Source organism: Ochlerotatus camptorhynchus, unplaced genomic scaffold (genome assembly GCF_037179485.1).
Source record: "Ochlerotatus camptorhynchus isolate MF236.1 unplaced genomic scaffold, CSIRO-AGI_Acam_v1.1 ptg000253l, whole genome shotgun sequence".
In the NCBI taxonomy this organism is placed as follows: Eukaryota; Metazoa; Arthropoda; class Insecta; order Diptera; family Culicidae; genus Ochlerotatus; species Ochlerotatus camptorhynchus.
In genome coordinates, this window is record NW_027040743.1 from 1 (window position 1) to 18,224 (window position 18,224).

At 40.0% G+C, this 18,224-nt stretch overlaps 1 pseudogene; it reads right to left on the reverse strand.

Moving 5' to 3' along the window:
• Positions 1 to 4,092: 4,092 nt before the first annotated feature.
• On the reverse strand, positions 4,093 to 15,779 carry LOC135704976 (uncharacterized; annotated as a pseudogene).
• Between the last annotated feature and the right edge of the window lie 2,445 nt (positions 15,780 to 18,224).

Genomic DNA, 18,224 nt, shown 5'->3' on the forward strand with positions numbered 1-18,224 from the left:
AAGCTGCACCCTAAGCCGAAGTTTTGTCCAGAAGGCCAAAACTAAGGCTGGGCTTCGAACGTTCAAGGTACAAAAGGCCCCTAATCGCGACGAGAAGCAGAACAAGTCCGCCAAAACCCGTGCCAGGAAATTGATTCGCAAAATTCGAGTTTTCATCCGATTGCCATCAAATTTTCAGGGATTGAGAAATAACTATTAAACTTCATTTTACCATTTTACTCGTATTTTATTTACAGTCCATACGCAAATGCCCGCACCTTGGCCTTAACCCCGGCCATAAGATTCTGCACAACCTGTGAATCAACCGTTTTTTGCATGTAAACCCATACTTTCTTCAGTTCCTCGACTGTCTTCACTACCTTAGGTCGTTTAAGAAGGTGCTGCTTCATAATCGCCCAGTACTTCTCGATGGGGCGGAGCTCCGGAGTGTTGGGAGGGTTGAACATTTTCGGCACGAAATTGACCTTATTGTCCGCATACCACTTCAGCACGTCCTTGGAGTAGTGGCATGAGGCCAAATCCGGCCAGAAGATTGTTGGGACGTTGTGGGCCTTCAGGAGAGGAAGCAGCCGCTTCTGGAGGCACTCTTTTATGTACACCTGTCCGTTCATCGTGTCCTGGGTCACGAAAGGTGCACTTCGCTTCCCGCACGTGCAGATGGCTTGCCAAACCAGGAATTTCTTCGCAAATTTGGACATCTTCTGAGTGCGGACATGCTCCGGAACGCTGAACTTATCCTTGGCCGTGAAAAACAGGTTGCCGGGGATCTGTTTGAAGTCGGCCTTCACATATGTTTCGTCGTCCATGATGCAGCATTCAACTTTCGTCAGCATGTTGAGGTACAACTTCCTGGCACGGGTTTTGGCGGACTTGTTCTGCTTCTCGTCGCGATTAGGGGCCTTTTGTACCTTGAACGTTCGAAGCCCAGCCTTAGTTTTGGCCTTCTGGACAAAACTTCGGCTTAGGTGCAGCTTCTTAGCCACATCCCTAACGGAGGCGTTCGGATTTCGGTTGAAGGCCCCAACTACACGGTTGTGATTTTTGGTGTTGTACGGAATACTTTTTCCTTCACTTCTGGGCTTCCGATCGGTGGTCAACCGTTCCTCGAACCGCTTAATCACTCGCGACACCGTGGAATTCGCGATTCCCAACGTTTTAGCGATGGAACGATGCGAGAGATCCTTGTTCTCGTGATGAATGCGCAAGATTTTATCACGCACGAGCTGTTCTTTCGACTCCATTTCCGCGAGTTTTGATCACAGGACTTTAAAACTTGCAGGATGTAAATAATGCACTATGAATTAAATTCACGCAAATTTTCATTAATTCTACCCAACGGTTAAAAAGTTAGAGCAATTTCATAGTGTGGCAATTTCATCGTGGACACCCTTTAAACTTATGATCGGGAGTGTACATTAAAAAAACTATCAATGTTACCCCGTTTAACGGTACTACGAAAGGCACTAAACAAAGGACGCATACATATCACAAATCATCAATGTATTGGTCGCAGTAATTATGACCCGAACAAGGAAAAAAAAAATGGTCACCAACAATATTGAATGGGAGAAGAATTTGTTGGTTGCCAAAAAACATCATTTCGTGCTTGTGTTTTAGACAACAGTTTTCTTAATTCGTTTAGGGCTATTCATAAACTACATAGACCGGTTTTAAGAAATTTATGACAAACTTCTTCCCTGCGTGGACAATCGTTCATACAAATGTTTGGATATTTATATAGACCACTGACACTTGTCAAATAACACCCCTCTCTCCCCCTAAAGTTGCCACGTGGTTTCTGAACCACCACACACAAATAACAAACTCAAACATACCCACGCTGGGATACCATTGATCCCCGTTAGTTTGAACGAATCATTTTGCAAATTAACGCCGCTCATTTTGAATTTGAAATATTCCAGCACAGGTGAAAAAAATGATAGGTAGGTTTTTTTTCCGTCAATCTGCAAAAACAAAAATCGTTCAAATTAACCGCGGCAACGATCAACCATTGCAACTTATCCATTGAAAACCGATTTCTGAAATAGCATTGCGAGAAAGCGCATCGGAATAACCGTTAGATTCATCATCCAAAGGATGTTGGCTTTAAAGGTTTAACGCTAGTTCAAAGCATTTCACTAAAACTAAAGTCAACATTAATTTGCGTCTGCCAAGCACTTAGGGGAGCCGAAGCTTACATTTCCCTTGCAAGCGAACAAATCCGGCTTCATTCATTATTGATTCAAAAAGATTAACACCATTTCATGGAACGGTTGCCCCGTCTATCTCGATGGCTGATGGATGAATGTTTGATGCTGAATCAATCGAAATGGGGAAGCAAGGAAGGCAGCCAAACGTAATTAGTGCCGAAGGCTAACACTATTTACATCGCTCGGTGCTTCCAATGCTGTTTGTTGGAGGGATCATTTGCTACTATTGTTGAGTTCTCCGACGCTTTCAAAAAGGAAGGATCAGCCACGTCATCATTTAGTACGGTTCCATCAGCTCCATGGGAGCGATGGATTTTATTTATTTTGCAGTTTATTTTCACCCTCACTTCCATACGATACGATGTACTTACGGAAGCTCTGAACCGTGCAGAACGGCGACAGACGAGGGAACAGAATATCCTTGCACCGTCGTCGTTGCCATCGTATCCGGTCGGTTCAGTACCACACAGCATCACAACAGCGTGACTCTGGTTATGCTCAGTGATCTGCTTTTCCTATTCCGGTTGGTTCATGGGAGCGTTGTGTGGGAAATGATGAAGCCCACCATCAGCACCACCACCATCACCACCACCAGTAACTGCCGCCATCAGTTTGGCACAACTCAGTATTCATCAAAAGGATTTGTAACATCATCATTTTTATTGAATTTGGCGGGATTTGCGCGTAATAAAATGCGCCCCAGCGTTATTGATTGATTACACCCTTGGTGTTTGCCAACACTGAGCTATGTTATTTGCCTATTGCCGACGACTGTCTAGATGAAGCCACGCATTAGGTCAATGGTTAAGTTCTCTGCACATGATTTTCCGCAAACGATTACATCATCAACTCGATCGAGCGTGGATTGATCCTGCTGAGTGATGTAAAGGACGACGCATCAATTGCTGCTGAGGTCATGCCGATTTGCGAGGATAATCATAATAATTTCCCAACACGTGATGTTGAGCGATGAAACACACCCAGACACGGCGCGGGATGATGCATGATGATGATGATGCTGATCCTACGCTCACCGATGATGAAAGGTAAATATGGAAGCGATTTGCGTATTTTCGCGCTCTCTTTGCTCCGGACAAACATCGGTGAGGCTGATGTCCTCTCGAGCCCTCCCACCGCTGTTATTGAACTCGGAACTCGGTTGGCAGCCTAATTGTGTGTGATAATGCTGGTATGTGCATGTGCATTAAGTTACTGATACGAAGGAAGGGTAGGTTATCGCCGCACCACCGCTGTGTCACAGAATGTGTTAATCATTGATAGCAAGGTTGATGAATTTTAGGAAATATTACGTCAGTTATTTAGGTCAGTTTGGGACAATTAAAAGCCACGCTGCATGATGAAAATTGGGCAGTACAGTTGACTGTCCTTAAAGGACAGTTTTATTATTATTATTATTATTATTATTATTATTATTATTTTCTTTATTTTTACTATTTATTATTATTATTATTATTATTATTATTATTATTATTATTATTATTATTATTATTATTATTATTATTATTATTATTATTATTATTATTATTATTATTATTATTATTATTATTATTATTATTATTATTATTATTATTATTATTATTATTATTATTATTATTATTATTATTATTATTAGTATTATTATTATAGAGTTTTGGCACTTCTAAGCAAAAAAATCTGGAAAATTTCACCTTCCCGGACTGCCTTTATGCCAAGGCTTTGGTTAGGCTTTGAGGATCTCATTCGTCAGTTGACTTACATCCTACCCAAGTAACAATTTTGGTTTTATAAGGGTTCTGTAGACCATAATTTAGACTTGTAGCATACTTTAAAACCTTCTTAAAACTTGCAATGTTACTTGGGTAATTTGTTTTATTCAGTCGGATCAGTTATGATGATTAAGGAACCGCCGGACAATACTACAGGTTCCAAGAATCACTGCTTTCTGAATGCTGTTCAGTTCTCTTCGTAGTTCCAACTCTTCAAGGGAACGTATAAGGGTACGGGGAACAATTTCGGTCGCCGAGATTTCTACCGGAACTATACGCACATCCTCCAGATGTCACATATGCTTCAACTCCTCCGCCAAATCGTGGTACTTCAGTATCTTGGTCGAGTACGTTGACTGAACATTGCGATTTAACGGTACAGCGATATCGATGAGAGTTACCCGCTTCATCCTTTTGTCGTAAACCACAATGTCAGGGCGATTGGAACGAATGTGGACATCCGTAATGATCTCGCCGGGTCTGGCAGGTATTTGTAGTAGGGTACGTCCTGGTTCACCAAGTTGTGCTTCAGTGCAAGTTGTTGGTGCACAATCTTAGCGACATCGTTGTGACCACGGAGATACGCTACTTCTGCCAACGCTTGGCAACCAGCAAAAACATGTTCGATCGTCTCCCCTACTGCATTGCACTTTCTACACCGGTCTTCTACTTCTTCGTGCAATATGTACCTACGTTAGTTCTTCGTAGCAATACCATGAAACCTTCAGTCTCTGAGAACAGTTCACCTCGCACCAGCCACGTATTCGACGCCACTTTGTCGACATGCGCTTGTTTCTGTTGAACCCATGGTCTGCCTCACAAACAGCACGGTATACTTCGTGACGATTCTGGCTTTCTACGAAACTATCTGGGAAATACATAGCGCTTGGATATCAGTGATGCCTCTTCTTCCTTCATTACGTGGAAGGGTTTTTTTTTTATTATATTCACTTTAACACTCTTGGGTCATTCGTGACTTACGTGGCAAGGTGACTCTCTCGACGGCCGACTTGTGCGATGCTTAGTGAACGCCACTCGTACTGCTCGTTCTATTGCCTCCAAGTCTGTTTTGGTCAACTTGATCACCCCAAAGCTGTAGGTCAACAGGGGCACGGAAAACGTGTTTATCGCCTTTATCTTGTTGCCGGCCGACAGAAACGACCTCAGAACACGATTGATTCGATACAAGAACTTTTCCTGTAGCTCCTTCTTGATCGTTGTATGGCGAATCCCTTTCAGTTGCAGGAACCCCAGGTACTTGTAGGTTTCACCTTCAATCATATTCCGCATCTTCTCCTGTTCGTTGATGCGGAAACTGCCAGTATCCACTACTTGACCCCGACGGATGTTATTACTGAACACCGTTACAAGCTGCAAGAGACGGTGAAGCTTCTCCTCTGTTTCCGCAAACAGCCTCAAGTCATCCATGTAGAAGGTGTGGGTAACATTTGTGCTTCTTACTCCACTTTTTAAATGGTAGCCATAGTTGCATTGATTGAGTGCTCTTCTGAGAGGGTTCATCGCAAGGCAGAACCATAGTGGACTAAAGGTATCTCCTTGGAAAATCCCCCTTCTTATGCTGAGAGTTCTGGACCGTAACATCACTGCTCCGTCAGTAACGTGGAGAGATGCGGTACTGAGTCGTATGCCTTCTTGTAGTCGGTGTACGCCATGCTCAGGTTTCTCTTTTTCTGGCTCGCCTGACCGACAACAACTGCATCGATGATGACCTAATCTTTGCAGCCTTGAGTGTTTTGCTGGCAGCCCTTATGTTCTTCGGTCATAACGTTGTTTACATTGCAATGGTTCTGTATCTTCCGATTTATTACTGATGAGAGCATTTTGTACAGGCTCGAGAGACATGTTATTGGCCTGTACTTGGCTGGATTAGCCGTGTTTTGGTCGTAGGGCAGAAGATAGGTTACCACTCTGGTAATGAACTCTGGTAATGAACTCTGGTAGCTGTTGGTGGTTTTCTTCTTTCTTCTTCTTCGTCTTCTTCTTCTTCTTCTTCTTCTTCTTCTTCGCATATCGCATATTAGCTTATTGCGTGCTCTCAACTTGGTGTTCTAGATGCACTTCCAGAGTTATTAATTGAGAGCTTTCGATGCCTGTACCATGTTTGCATTGGTATAATTGTGTGGCAAGTCCAATTATACTTCTATGCCCAGGGAAGTCGAGAAATTTTCCAACCCGAAAAATTCCTAGACCGGACCGGGAGTCGAACCAAGCCACCTCCAGCATGGCCTTGCTTTGTAGCTGCGCCTTTACCGACTGAGCTAAGGGAGGCCCCAATGTTGGTTTTCTAGTACCATATTAAAGCATTCCGCCATCCGCCCATGGATTGAGGTGAACTTTTTATACCAGAAGTTATGCACAAAATCTGGTCCTGGTGCAGCCCAAATCCTGGTATACCGGGTAGTCTATAAAATACACGAATGAAACGACGCTGTAAGATTTCAAAATACTTCTTTAAAGGGTGTGGGTGGATAATAGCATTCCTGAAGGGTGGCGAAAAACTCTAGTGATACCAATTTCCAAAGTAAAAAAGCAAAGGATTTCAGTAACATTGTATTAGCTAGCACGGGTTACAAAGTTTATGCTAGCTAGGTTCTAGGCCATTTGATCGTGAATACTGAACCTATTCGATCACACCAAGCTGGTTTTCTGAGTCAACGCTCTACGATGAACCACATATTCGCAGTGCGTCGTATTTTGGAAGAAAAATGGAATGCGGGAAATTATTTTATTGTAATGACATTAGATATTGAAAAGGCATTCGACAACATCAGTCTTACAGCACTCCCCAGATATTCTTAGGAATAAAGAAGTTTCGACTGAGCTGGTGAATAGAATAAAAAGTTGTCTCAATTTGGAGAAGCAACAGGTTCTTTGGAAAGGTCGAAAGACAGCTCCAAAAATCGAACTAAAGATGCTAAGCAAGGATGTCCTCTTTAGCCATATATGGAAGAAGTTCTGATAACAGTTGAGGACGAGTTGGATGGAGTATTCAAACTTCTTCAATCTGGCACACTTAAATTCCCTATTGTTCTAGTGTATACGGATGACATTCTGATAAGGGCCAGAACATTAGAGTATCTCGATAAATTACTGTTTGTACTCAAGCTACAGTATTCACGAAAAGGTCAAGAAAGTCCCTCAGAAGGTATGACAATCATATAATATAGCCAGATAAAGTTACTCTTTAAGCCCGTCGTTGGTGCTAATGCGAGTGGTGAACCTAAATCTATTACCAAATGGATCAGGATCCTTCAGTTGTGATACTGGGGGCACACCCGGTGAGATACTATAGGCCAGAACATGTGGATATTTGATAATATGACTGTAGACTACTGGTATAGCATCGCAGAGAATAGAGAGGAACTGGAAAAGACAATTCAAGAGCTGTATAATTTGCCAGAATGGAATAGCAACTGTTTCTATGATAATCAGATTTCAAAGTTAAATTCCATCCGGTCTTACCAAACGATGTTTATTCAATCTAGGATTGGGCGATCTTCAGAGAAAGATCGATATTGATGGATCGATCTTATATTTGGCTCTAGAATCGATCTCCTGATAAAATCGGAATCAAAGAATCGATCTTTGGTAGATCGATCTTTTGATTTTTTTTAATACGCTTGTTTACGTTGGTACTCGTTGGTACGTTGGAAATAATTTCATATATAATATTTAATTAAATCACCGGCTAAAATTTTTTCTTTGAGTAAAATGCACGCAGAGCAACGAGCAAACAAAAACAGAAGGAATGAACGTCACACTTGCTCACTGTGAATGTGTGTGTCAATGCAGTTCGGTAATAATTTTTTACCTGTTTTGCTTAGTTTTGAATCATTAATGATTAATCAATCAAAATTTTCTGTTATCCATCCCCATCTTCCAAACATCGATCCAAGATCGTGCAATCCTAATTCAATCATCGCGTGGTGAGTGGGGCTGTTCTTGAGTACACAACAAAAGGCTGCCTGCAAGCAGTGAGCTGCAGCCGACATGAGCATCCATAGAAGGAGGAAGAAGCCGCACCGCTATTGATCGGAATCAGTAGCTCTTCGTGAGTCATTGTGGGCCATCTGTGTCAAGCGCGTCATACTAAAGGGTATAAACAGAGAGAACCCCGCTCAAATTCCAATTCCTACACAAAATACAAGCTCCTGCTGCAGTTGACAAATAAGATTTATTCCACGTAGTCCTACGTCACCATTGCGTACAACCCCATAGGGCTGTCCCTTGTAGTTTTTTGGGAATTATGAATGTATTTAAATTAATGTGTTCTTATAGTAACTGTTTTAAAGCTGTTGAGCTATACTATCGTACCAAACTTATGATTGATTCGTTAACGTCGAGATCATTGATATATGTAATTTTTCTTTTCGATATGACGGAAATATGCGCTTGTGCTGAAGTAGCTCTCTACCCTAATTTTTGGAATTGATTGATTATTACCATATCTACAATTTTATTGAGTTTGTACATTTTTTTTAATAAATATGATCAATATGAATGGATTTATACTTAACAAAAAAGCAATTTAAACATATATTAATTCACTTCTATTGGTGTTTTCCGGAACATTGTGAAAGCAATGAAAAAAACATTAGAGGTTGTCCAGAAGCCTCTCAGACATGTTTTGAACGACTGTAGATCCTCATCCGATTTCACAATTTGTCGTTTACACACTTGCCATCCCTCCTCCCCCTAAACTATACACGTGATTAAGGACATCCCCGGAGTTAAGATAAGAAACACAATTTGATACAAATACGATGCTTACGAAGAATTCATAGCAATCCATACAATGAGCACATTTTCTCATCTGCCGAAACGATGCACATCATCGTAATCACAACAGTAACTTGAAGAATACCCCACAGCTGCCTCTACCGAAACTGAGATGTCTTCGCACCCTCATCAAAGGAAAACTAAGGTACAAAGAAAACGAAATCATTCGGCAGCACATCTGGCACCAGATTTTTCACTCATACCCTTTGCTCATACATTTGACCCTATTTCTGCCCCGAAGGGCAATCAAATTCGCTTCCCCCTGAATCCCAGGATTTGCCGTTTCGGTTTGTTGCTTCTGCTGCTGGTGCTGTTGCAGCAAGGCGTTCATCATCATTTCTAGCCAAGTTCAAGCTCGAATCAGAGCCCCAAAGACACGAGACAAGGATGAGAATAAACCACTCAAAGGACGCTGGAAGAAAAATACTAATAAATGTCAATTTTGTTCCCAGAAAACGAGATTTTTCCTCACATTTTGCTTGTTTCTTGGGAAGAGATAACGGCATGGGACAGCAGCTACAAACCCATTGCCAGGGGGGACCAAAAGTGGACACACATTTGTGACATGTGTGATTATGCCTTTTGGGAAACTTTATCTGATTATTACGTCGGTTTTTAGGATGTGGTTTGAAAACAAATCGGACGGAATGTATTGCGCAATAAAGTTGGAAATTTCCCTGAATAGAGAAAAAACGAGAATTGGATTTAATTTTCAACGATATCATTGTCTTTGATGGATTTCAAAAGCGTATTGTTGATCCGGACAAAGCCACGAAGGATACCCGAAATGTAGATAGCTGGAAATTAATTAGCTTGGTCCATCCTAGAAATGGATTTTTCGGTCGGATGGGAAAAATCCGAATCAGCCCCGTCAATCTCCTTCTGCGGACACGGACAATGGGCTCAAATGCCAAAGAATCACTTTCGTCGTTTCAGCCAATGCTCGAGAAAAAAACTAATCACCGAAATCATGGCCGGCAGAACGAGTTTTCTTCCATCCCTCATTCCTGTTATACATAAAAGTACAATCGTTCGACTTTTTTTGCAGTCCCATTTGTGGCTATTGCTTGACATGAAAGAACATAAGCTGCCCGATGATGTTGATGATGATGCTAGTAGCAGAGCTCTGTAGGCTTGACTAGGCACATTGGCCTGGTTCTTATCGGACGAATTCGGAATGATGATATCAAAATGTCATCATCAGAGCAATTCCTCCTAATCACAAATGCTCACTGATGGGTGTAACGTACAACACATCTGCACGAGCAAATGAAGGCAGCTCACACACCGCAGACGAGAACGCAAGGAGATACATACATCGTGCTGTCATTTTGGGTTGATGCCGTTGAGAAGAACATGTCGGAGGACATGGTCTCTGCAAGCTAGTGAACAGCATACATATTGAACGGACGAAAAAATTTGGCTACATTGGTCAGAGGCGTGTCCTTAGATTGGTCAGGCAATGGGGTTGGGTGATGAAGGGCCGAGCTTAAGCTTAGTTCATTTAGCCAATTACTTTTACTTACTTTGCATTGTGAAATATGCAACTATTCTATCGATAAATGTCCTAAAGATTGTACTTGGTAATGCGCTTGTCAATTTTTCGATTTTTTCATACTTTATATTAACTTCTAGGAGCAGTTGTTGGAAATGCTGTATACGTGTCAAAAATGGTAAAATCTTGTTAATGAAAATGCAACATTGAAATGATCAGAATCCTGTATTACAATAAACAATGTATTGCACAAAAATAAAAGTGAGATACTATGAAATGTTTTAGAGAATTGAGGATTGTTGAGAAATAATCGTTCAAGCAAGGTTGCTTCAACTCACTTCGCTATAAAAATGTGATTCAGAACTATGAACGAATCAGATGGAATAATGATATTTTGCTCTTGAAAGTTACAAGAAGATGTTGAAAGGTACAAGAAAGGCTTGATATATAAAACCTGCCAATTTCGCGATTTTATGATTCTTGAGCACCAGTGAACTCCAGAATATTTTGAATATACAACGTCATGTAATGATGATCAATATAGATCTCAATTTAACTTTGCTATTTCAATGAAGACTATTTCATTGAGACATTTCATGAATTTGTATATTGTGTGGCAAGCACAATGATACCGTATGCCCAGGGAAGTCGAGAAAATTTCCAATCCGAAATATTCCCTCGACCGGACCTGACTACCCAAACAACACATATTCTAGAATAGTTTATAAAACCTTTATATGACTAGTTTTGGTTGTGTAGCTGTTTACTGAACACAATTTTATGAATTTGTGTTACTTGGGTAGACAAGACCGACAGATGGCAAAATGGCATAGCCTCCCTGAATTAGTACTGAAAAGTCTACCACTAATTCGACCCTCAGTTCATACACGCCACTGAAAAAAACTTTCCACACTCATACCCCATAATATCGGGTTCACCTCCAAGCCACAACCATCATTGCTGGTTGGATACCTACATACCTACCCACAGTGTGGATGGAGGAAAAACGGTGACAGTCTATGCAGAAGACAAATTCAACCACCAACGTTCGTTTGTCTTCCAGGGGGCAAATCGCAATGATCAACCTAGTCGCTTTGTGGAAAAAATCTCAGAAGTAGCAGAATGCCAGATGCAAAACCTCAGCATCAAAGTTGTGACCATACGCACGTCTGTACAGAGGGTATTTTTTTGTAGCTCCTTCGTCCCATCATCCTAGAAGAACAGTTTTCTAGCATGTTTACATGGTCGTTCAAAATCAAAAAGAAAAAAACGGAAAGCAAGCAAAAACGACAAACTGTTGTTGGATGATTGCGGCTTAGGGGCTGTTCATTAACTACGTAGACAGTTTATTGGGATTCTTACCCCCCCCTCCACCTGTGTAGACAATTGTCCATACATTTTTTTATAATTTGTATGGGCCGTGGATAATTCCAAACCTCCCCCCCACAATGTCTACGTAGTTTATGAACAGCCCCTAACAAGAGAAAAAAGAAGCACGAATCAAGCAAAGCTACACAGCGACGATCAATGGTTCCAAGAATGGACATCGGGACCAGTAAAAGTACATCTGAAGGATTTTGGATGGGAACCAAAAAAAAAAAAAACGGAAGAATTCCTACCCATCCAGCAAGACGATAGTATTGGCTATACGTATCATTGGAACTTACATTGTCATCGTTGTCGTTGGTCGTGAGGAATGCGGATTGGAATTTACTTCGGTTGGTCGGTTCAAGTAAGTTTATCTCCAGACGAAGGGATTTTTTTTTCGGGAGATAGGAATTCATCAAAGCGATTCAAATTTTGTGGTATATGGAATGGTTTTCTAATGGAACTAGTCAAGGCTTGCAGCATATTTTAAACGAAGTGAGTGAAGGTTTTAAAGTCAGTTTACAAATTCACGGTCAAGACAAATTGTTTGTTCATTTTCACTAAATGATTTATCAAACCGTTAACCAAGACGAATTCTTACCCTATACTAACCCTGGAATCTTCATGTACACTGAACCAATATGACATATTCCTGTTATGTGGAAGTCTAATAAATTGGCACTATAAGATAATCCAATGAAAATGATATGATTGAAAATGTGTCAGGTAAATTCTATATAAATATCTGATACATTTGCAATGCTGATAATTTGGTAACTTTTATATGATCGTCATATGATTAATGAAAATCGGTCAAATTATAATAATTAACTGAAATGGATTTGAAACCCATAAGCATAAGTTTTACTTTTCACCACAATATAATACATGTGTCATAAATAAATCGAAGTAAAATTTATGTGAAAATCACATGACATTTACTTCTTCTTTTGACACATATATTTAATCGATTTCTAAAAATAAATCGAAAAATAGACATCAGGCAGTGGGAGCTTTCACAGTTGTGTCTTTTTTTATTGTAGCTGATTTAGGATTCGATCACGAACTGTCGAGGTGTGATGCTTTCGGTGTCTGCGCTCGATTCCACTGGGCCACGGCTGACTTCAAGATTGAGCTCGTTCAATTAGCATGAAGTAAGAACAGCTCTCCCGACATGGAATGTAGTGCAACGTTATGCTCGTTTTGCTAGAGTGAAGAAAAATAGCACTGACAAATGTGTGCTCCGTTTCGGTGGTGTCGTAAAATCAAATCTTTCTTAATGCTCCTGTGTGCAATAAAACAACGACTACATTATATTATATGGTTCATGAAGTTTGAGTACTAGTGCTGGAATCTGAATTAGACGTGCACACTAAGATTTTGTTTAAGTGTTCGGTAAGTTTTACCGAAATCAGAACAATTGAACATTCGGTAAAACTTTGACCTTCATTTTAAAGGCAATTGAAATTGAAAATAGTTTCAAAACATATTCAACCTTGTTTAAATGATCAAATCTTGTCATTTTAGTAGAGATTTAGTTTCAAAGTTCAGCTGTTCAGATTTCGGTAAAAATTACCGAAGTCGGCAATAATTTCTAAGTGTGTGTAGAAGGCTTACAATTAGAATCTTAGCAAAGTAAATATTGCAGTAGAATCATTTTTTCAATTTCAATACATTCTTTTCCGGAACCCCTTATCTTATGGAACAATAACAAACAAGGATTATTCAATACAGTATCATTGTTGTTAGCTATATTTAGTTCGACTAATCATTTAATTGAGTGTACGATAACAGCGTTGAAAATTGTTTCAATAATTTATGCAGAACAATCATGTAAGATGTATTTAATTGGGAGCGATATTCATTCCAGAAATCCATGACAAAACAAATGTTTGCTGTTGGATTTCTTAGAAGGCAAATCTATATGAATATATAATGATTGGGATAGATCTGTTTACAATCTTTAAACGTCAAAAATCAAAGGAAGTTATTACAATGAGATATACATGTTTTTCTATACTGCAAAGTTAAATGACTGTCCACTAGTTTCTACATGTCTGTTTACACGCGACATATCAACAAACGTCATAAATCGTTAAAAGCAACTCGAATAAAATAAACATAATTATCTTATAAGATATATCTTTTAGTGAGCAATATTCATCATGAAAACAGGTATATTGAAATATGAAATATATCAGACGATTTTCATATACTTCTTACCTATCGCTAACCACGTTCGAAGCAAAGTATTAACAAGTACTAAGTATGTGAAATTACGATAGGAATCAGTCCATATCGCAGTCATAGTTTTTAAGTGATAATCCAATGGAATCTATCTATCATCACATAGAATGAATAAATCTGATGACATTGCTATGTTATAAAATGGATCCAATAAACGGTATATGTCGATTTTTTTCAGTGTAGGTTCAGTCAGTATCAGCTTCCAATAAAGCGACAATTTCCTGAAAGCTATCATCATTTGATTATTTGCGCTCAATTGGCGCAGGAAATGGAGGTGCAGGAGGTAAAAATGTAATATAAATATATAGGTCTTGCATCACTTAATTTTCCTGGAGCTTGACAGTTCTTCTAGTTGTCTAGTTGTATGGCATAACAATGTATTAAAGTTCACAGAAGTGTGAAAAGTTTCTAAAAATACTGCAGTTTTTATTTTCTTTCCAGCGCAAGAAATTTGTGAATAGTCTTAAGAATTACTGAATCTCCAAAAGTTCCTTATAAGATTTCTATTGCATAAAAAAAAAATCCAACAGGTCGATTAAGTTTCCCAATTTATAGTTGGATATTGAGAAGTTCCTGATAAAAGTAGTATTTTTGGAATCTTAGTGTTGCTGGGGACCAATAAGCTCTTGAAATTCTGAAGTTACTGCGGCTACTAGAAAGAAGTATTGTTTTTTTTTTAATTTCTAATAGTTGTAGAAGATACTGGAGATAAAATTCCAGAACTCCAGTGCATCTGGATATTTTAGAATTAGTCAGAGAACAAAAATTTATAGGAGTTGCTTTCAGAAATTCTGAAAGATCTCGTTATCATCAATGTTTTGAAACCAAGCAGATTTTGAAAGTTTTCATAACTTAATAGTTCATAAGGATTGTTTGCTGGAGCTGTGATAGTTTTAACAAAGTCCCAGGAGTCTTAAAGTTCTTTTTGCTGATGGTGTTTTAAAAGCTTTTAAATTACAAGGCTTAAGTTCTATGGATTGGTAAAGCGGCCTCCATTAGCTCAGTCGCTAATGGCGCAGGTATAAAGCAAGACAACGCTGGAGGCGGCTGTGTTCGAATTTCGGCTTGTTCTAAGTATGTTTCGGGTTGGATCATGTTTGGGCATAACTTGTCATTGTACTTTCCTCACAACATTAATAGTAATGCGAAAATTGGAACTAGGATAGAAAGCTGTCATTGAATATATGTATGTGGAAGTGAGCACACTAAGCACACTAAGTTGAGAGCTGGCGTAAACTTCCAGTTTGGACGTAATTTCAAAAGTAGCAGTATTAATCGTCGATCATCATCACCGATCGGTTCGGTCGGTTTCTCGGGACCTAGCACCAACATCCAGCCTTATTGATTGTTGTTTCTGACTCTTTGTATTTTTTACGAATGGGTTAGATTGGGGCCTCTCTTAGCTCAGTCGGTAAAGGCGCAGCTACAAAGCAAGACCATGCTGGAGGTGGCTGGGTTCGATTCCCGGTCCGGTCTAGGAATTTTTCGGGTTGGAAAATTTCTCGACTTCCCTAGGCATAGAAGTATGATTGGACTTGCCACACAATTATACCAATGCAAAAATGGTACAGGCATCGAAAGCTCTCAATTAATAACTGTGGAAGTGCATCTAGAACACTAAGTTGAGAGCACGCAATAAGCTTATATGCGACATGCAATAAGCTTGAAATGCGAAGAAGAAGAATAAGAAGAAGAAGGGTCAGATTCTCTGATAAGCAGCCTGAATCCATTCAACCAAAGGTCATCTTCTTTGACCATTTTTACTGGCATCACTCTCACTCATCTCACATGTTCGACTGATTGGCCATACAGGATTTTGGTTCGCTTGTATTCAACATTATTGGACCGATTTTCGTGCCTAGCCAACCAGCCTTTGAGTACGAAGATCGACATCGCTCATGGATCGATTTGGTGAGTCCGTTCCAATTTATTCTTTTAATAATAATATTTTCATTATATATTTGTTACGATAATCGTTGGAGGTCAAGGGGCTAGACATCTTCGTGAACTTATTATTTGCTCGGTCAATATATCAAAATAGATCCCGATATATTTAAATATATTCTTTCATCACAGCATGCTCTGTTGCCAGAATAACAACAGTACTCTATTTCTTTGTTTTGATTTTGTTTCGTAGTTCAATGACTAGTTTAGTGTTGCATTTTTGTCTATTGATCCAAGAATGGGCCTTCATTTCATATAATTTACGTGCTGTAACGAATAGACTGATGGTATTTCCTCGAAGTAAATGGATTTGCTCCTAGTGCTCCCGGATCATAAGAGTAATGTAATGCCACATGAATTGATGAATGGTTAAGGTTCAAAACTGAATGGACAAAGTTCTACGTAATGTGTTGGGGAGAAAGTAGTAATAACCGATATCGTCCTTCAGTTTATCTCTCTTGAAAACCTTAAGGCTGTCTTATTTAGAATATAAAAATTATGTTTCGGGAAGGCTTTTCTGGCTAAAGGGTGATACGGTCAAAATTTGGTCAATATCAACTTGACGTATTTCTTTCAATTTTGCATTTAAAAAACCTGAACACCCCTCATTTTGAAGGTGTGTGTGTGTAGAATGTTGCTCCTATTTTGATTTTGGAATTCACTCTTCAGTTGTCAAAATGCCGTCCAAGCAAGAAGAGCAGCGTATCAAAATTTTGCTCGCGCATCGCGAAAATCCGAGCTACTCGCACGCAAAGTTAGCAAAATCGCTAAAAGTTGCCAAATCAACCGTTACAAATGTAATTAAAGTGTTTGGGGAACGTTTGTCGACAGCCAGGAAGTCTGAATCGGGGGGAAATCGAAAACCGGAAGTCGCTGAGACGACAAAGAGAGTTGCCGGTAGTTTCAAGCGAAACCCTAACCTCTCTCTCCGAGATGCCGCAAATAAGCTGGGTGTATCGTCTACAACCGTGCATCGAGCCAAAAAACGAGCCGGACTATCGACTTACAAGAAGGTAGTGACTCCAAATCGCGATGATAAACAAAATACGACGGCCAAAGCGCGATCCCGGAGGCTGTACACGACGATGCTGACGAAGTTTGACTGCGTGGTAATGGACGACGAAACCTACGTCAAAGCCGACTACAAGCAGCCTCCGGGACAGGAGTTTTATACGGCAAAAGGAAGGGGAAAGGTAGCAGATGTTTTCAAGCACATGAAACTGTCAAAGTTCGCAAAGAAATATCTGGTTTGGCAAGCCATCTGTACCTGTGGCTTGAAAAGCAGCATTTTCATAGCTTCCGGGACTGTCAACCAAGAAATTTACGTGAAAGAGTGTTTGAATAAACGTCTGCTGCCTTTCCTGAAGAAACACGGTTGTTCCGTACTGTTTTGGCCGGATTTGGCATCTTGCCATTACGGTAAAAAGGCCATGGAGTGGTACGCCGCCAACAACGTGCAGGTGGTTCCCAAGGACAAGAACCCTCCCAACACGCCAGAGCTCCGCCCAATTGAGAAATACTGGGCTATTGTCAAGCGGAACCTAAAGAAGACCAAAAAAACTGCTAAGGGCGAGCAGCAGTTCAAGGCAAACTGGCTTTCTGCGGCGAAGAAGGTGTACAAAATCTGATGGCAGGGGTCAAGCGTAAGGCCCGGCAATTCGGATTTGGAAAAGCGGAAGCCTAACTGAATATTTTTCCTGAATTTTATACTAATTGAACGTGAAAAAGAAATTTAATTTGATTTTTTAAATAAACGATTTCACCGATTTACACGCGTTTTCCCTTGACCAAATTTTGACCGTATCACCCTTTACTTACAAAACAGGATTCTTCTTGTACGAACCTAGCATTCTTTCTCCTACAACAACCCGAACGTGGGTAAGTAGTCCTCGCAAAAACAAATTTAGTTTAATTTATATTAACAAATTAGCCATTCTCGTTGTTTTACTCGAATTTTAACTTCTCGTCGAATAATTAATTTTCAATTTTCAGAATCCATCGCGTTTCTTTTCCCTCCTCTGACACTTCGTTTCTTCGTTCCTGCTCTTCAAGCTGTCACTCCATCGAACTAGCAGTTTGACCAGTTACATCTTCTCGTCAACCGGCAGAGAAGCCTTCAAAACGAGAGGAAGAAGGGACAAGGGGTGATGCTACCATAGAGATAACTCTAAGACTAGTAGGTCCCGAACTTTTTGGCTCAGCTCTGGTACTATCTTCGGTCCCAAGCTAATTGATGCACCCCTCGAGACATAGGAAAATCCACAAACCCCTCATTTTATCTGTCAAACTTTCATAGCAAATCAAAACAAACATTGTGCTAGTCAAGTAGTGAGTCTAGGCTAGTCAAGTATTGAGCCAATTTAAAATCGTTAGTTTCCACCGGTTGATACTACT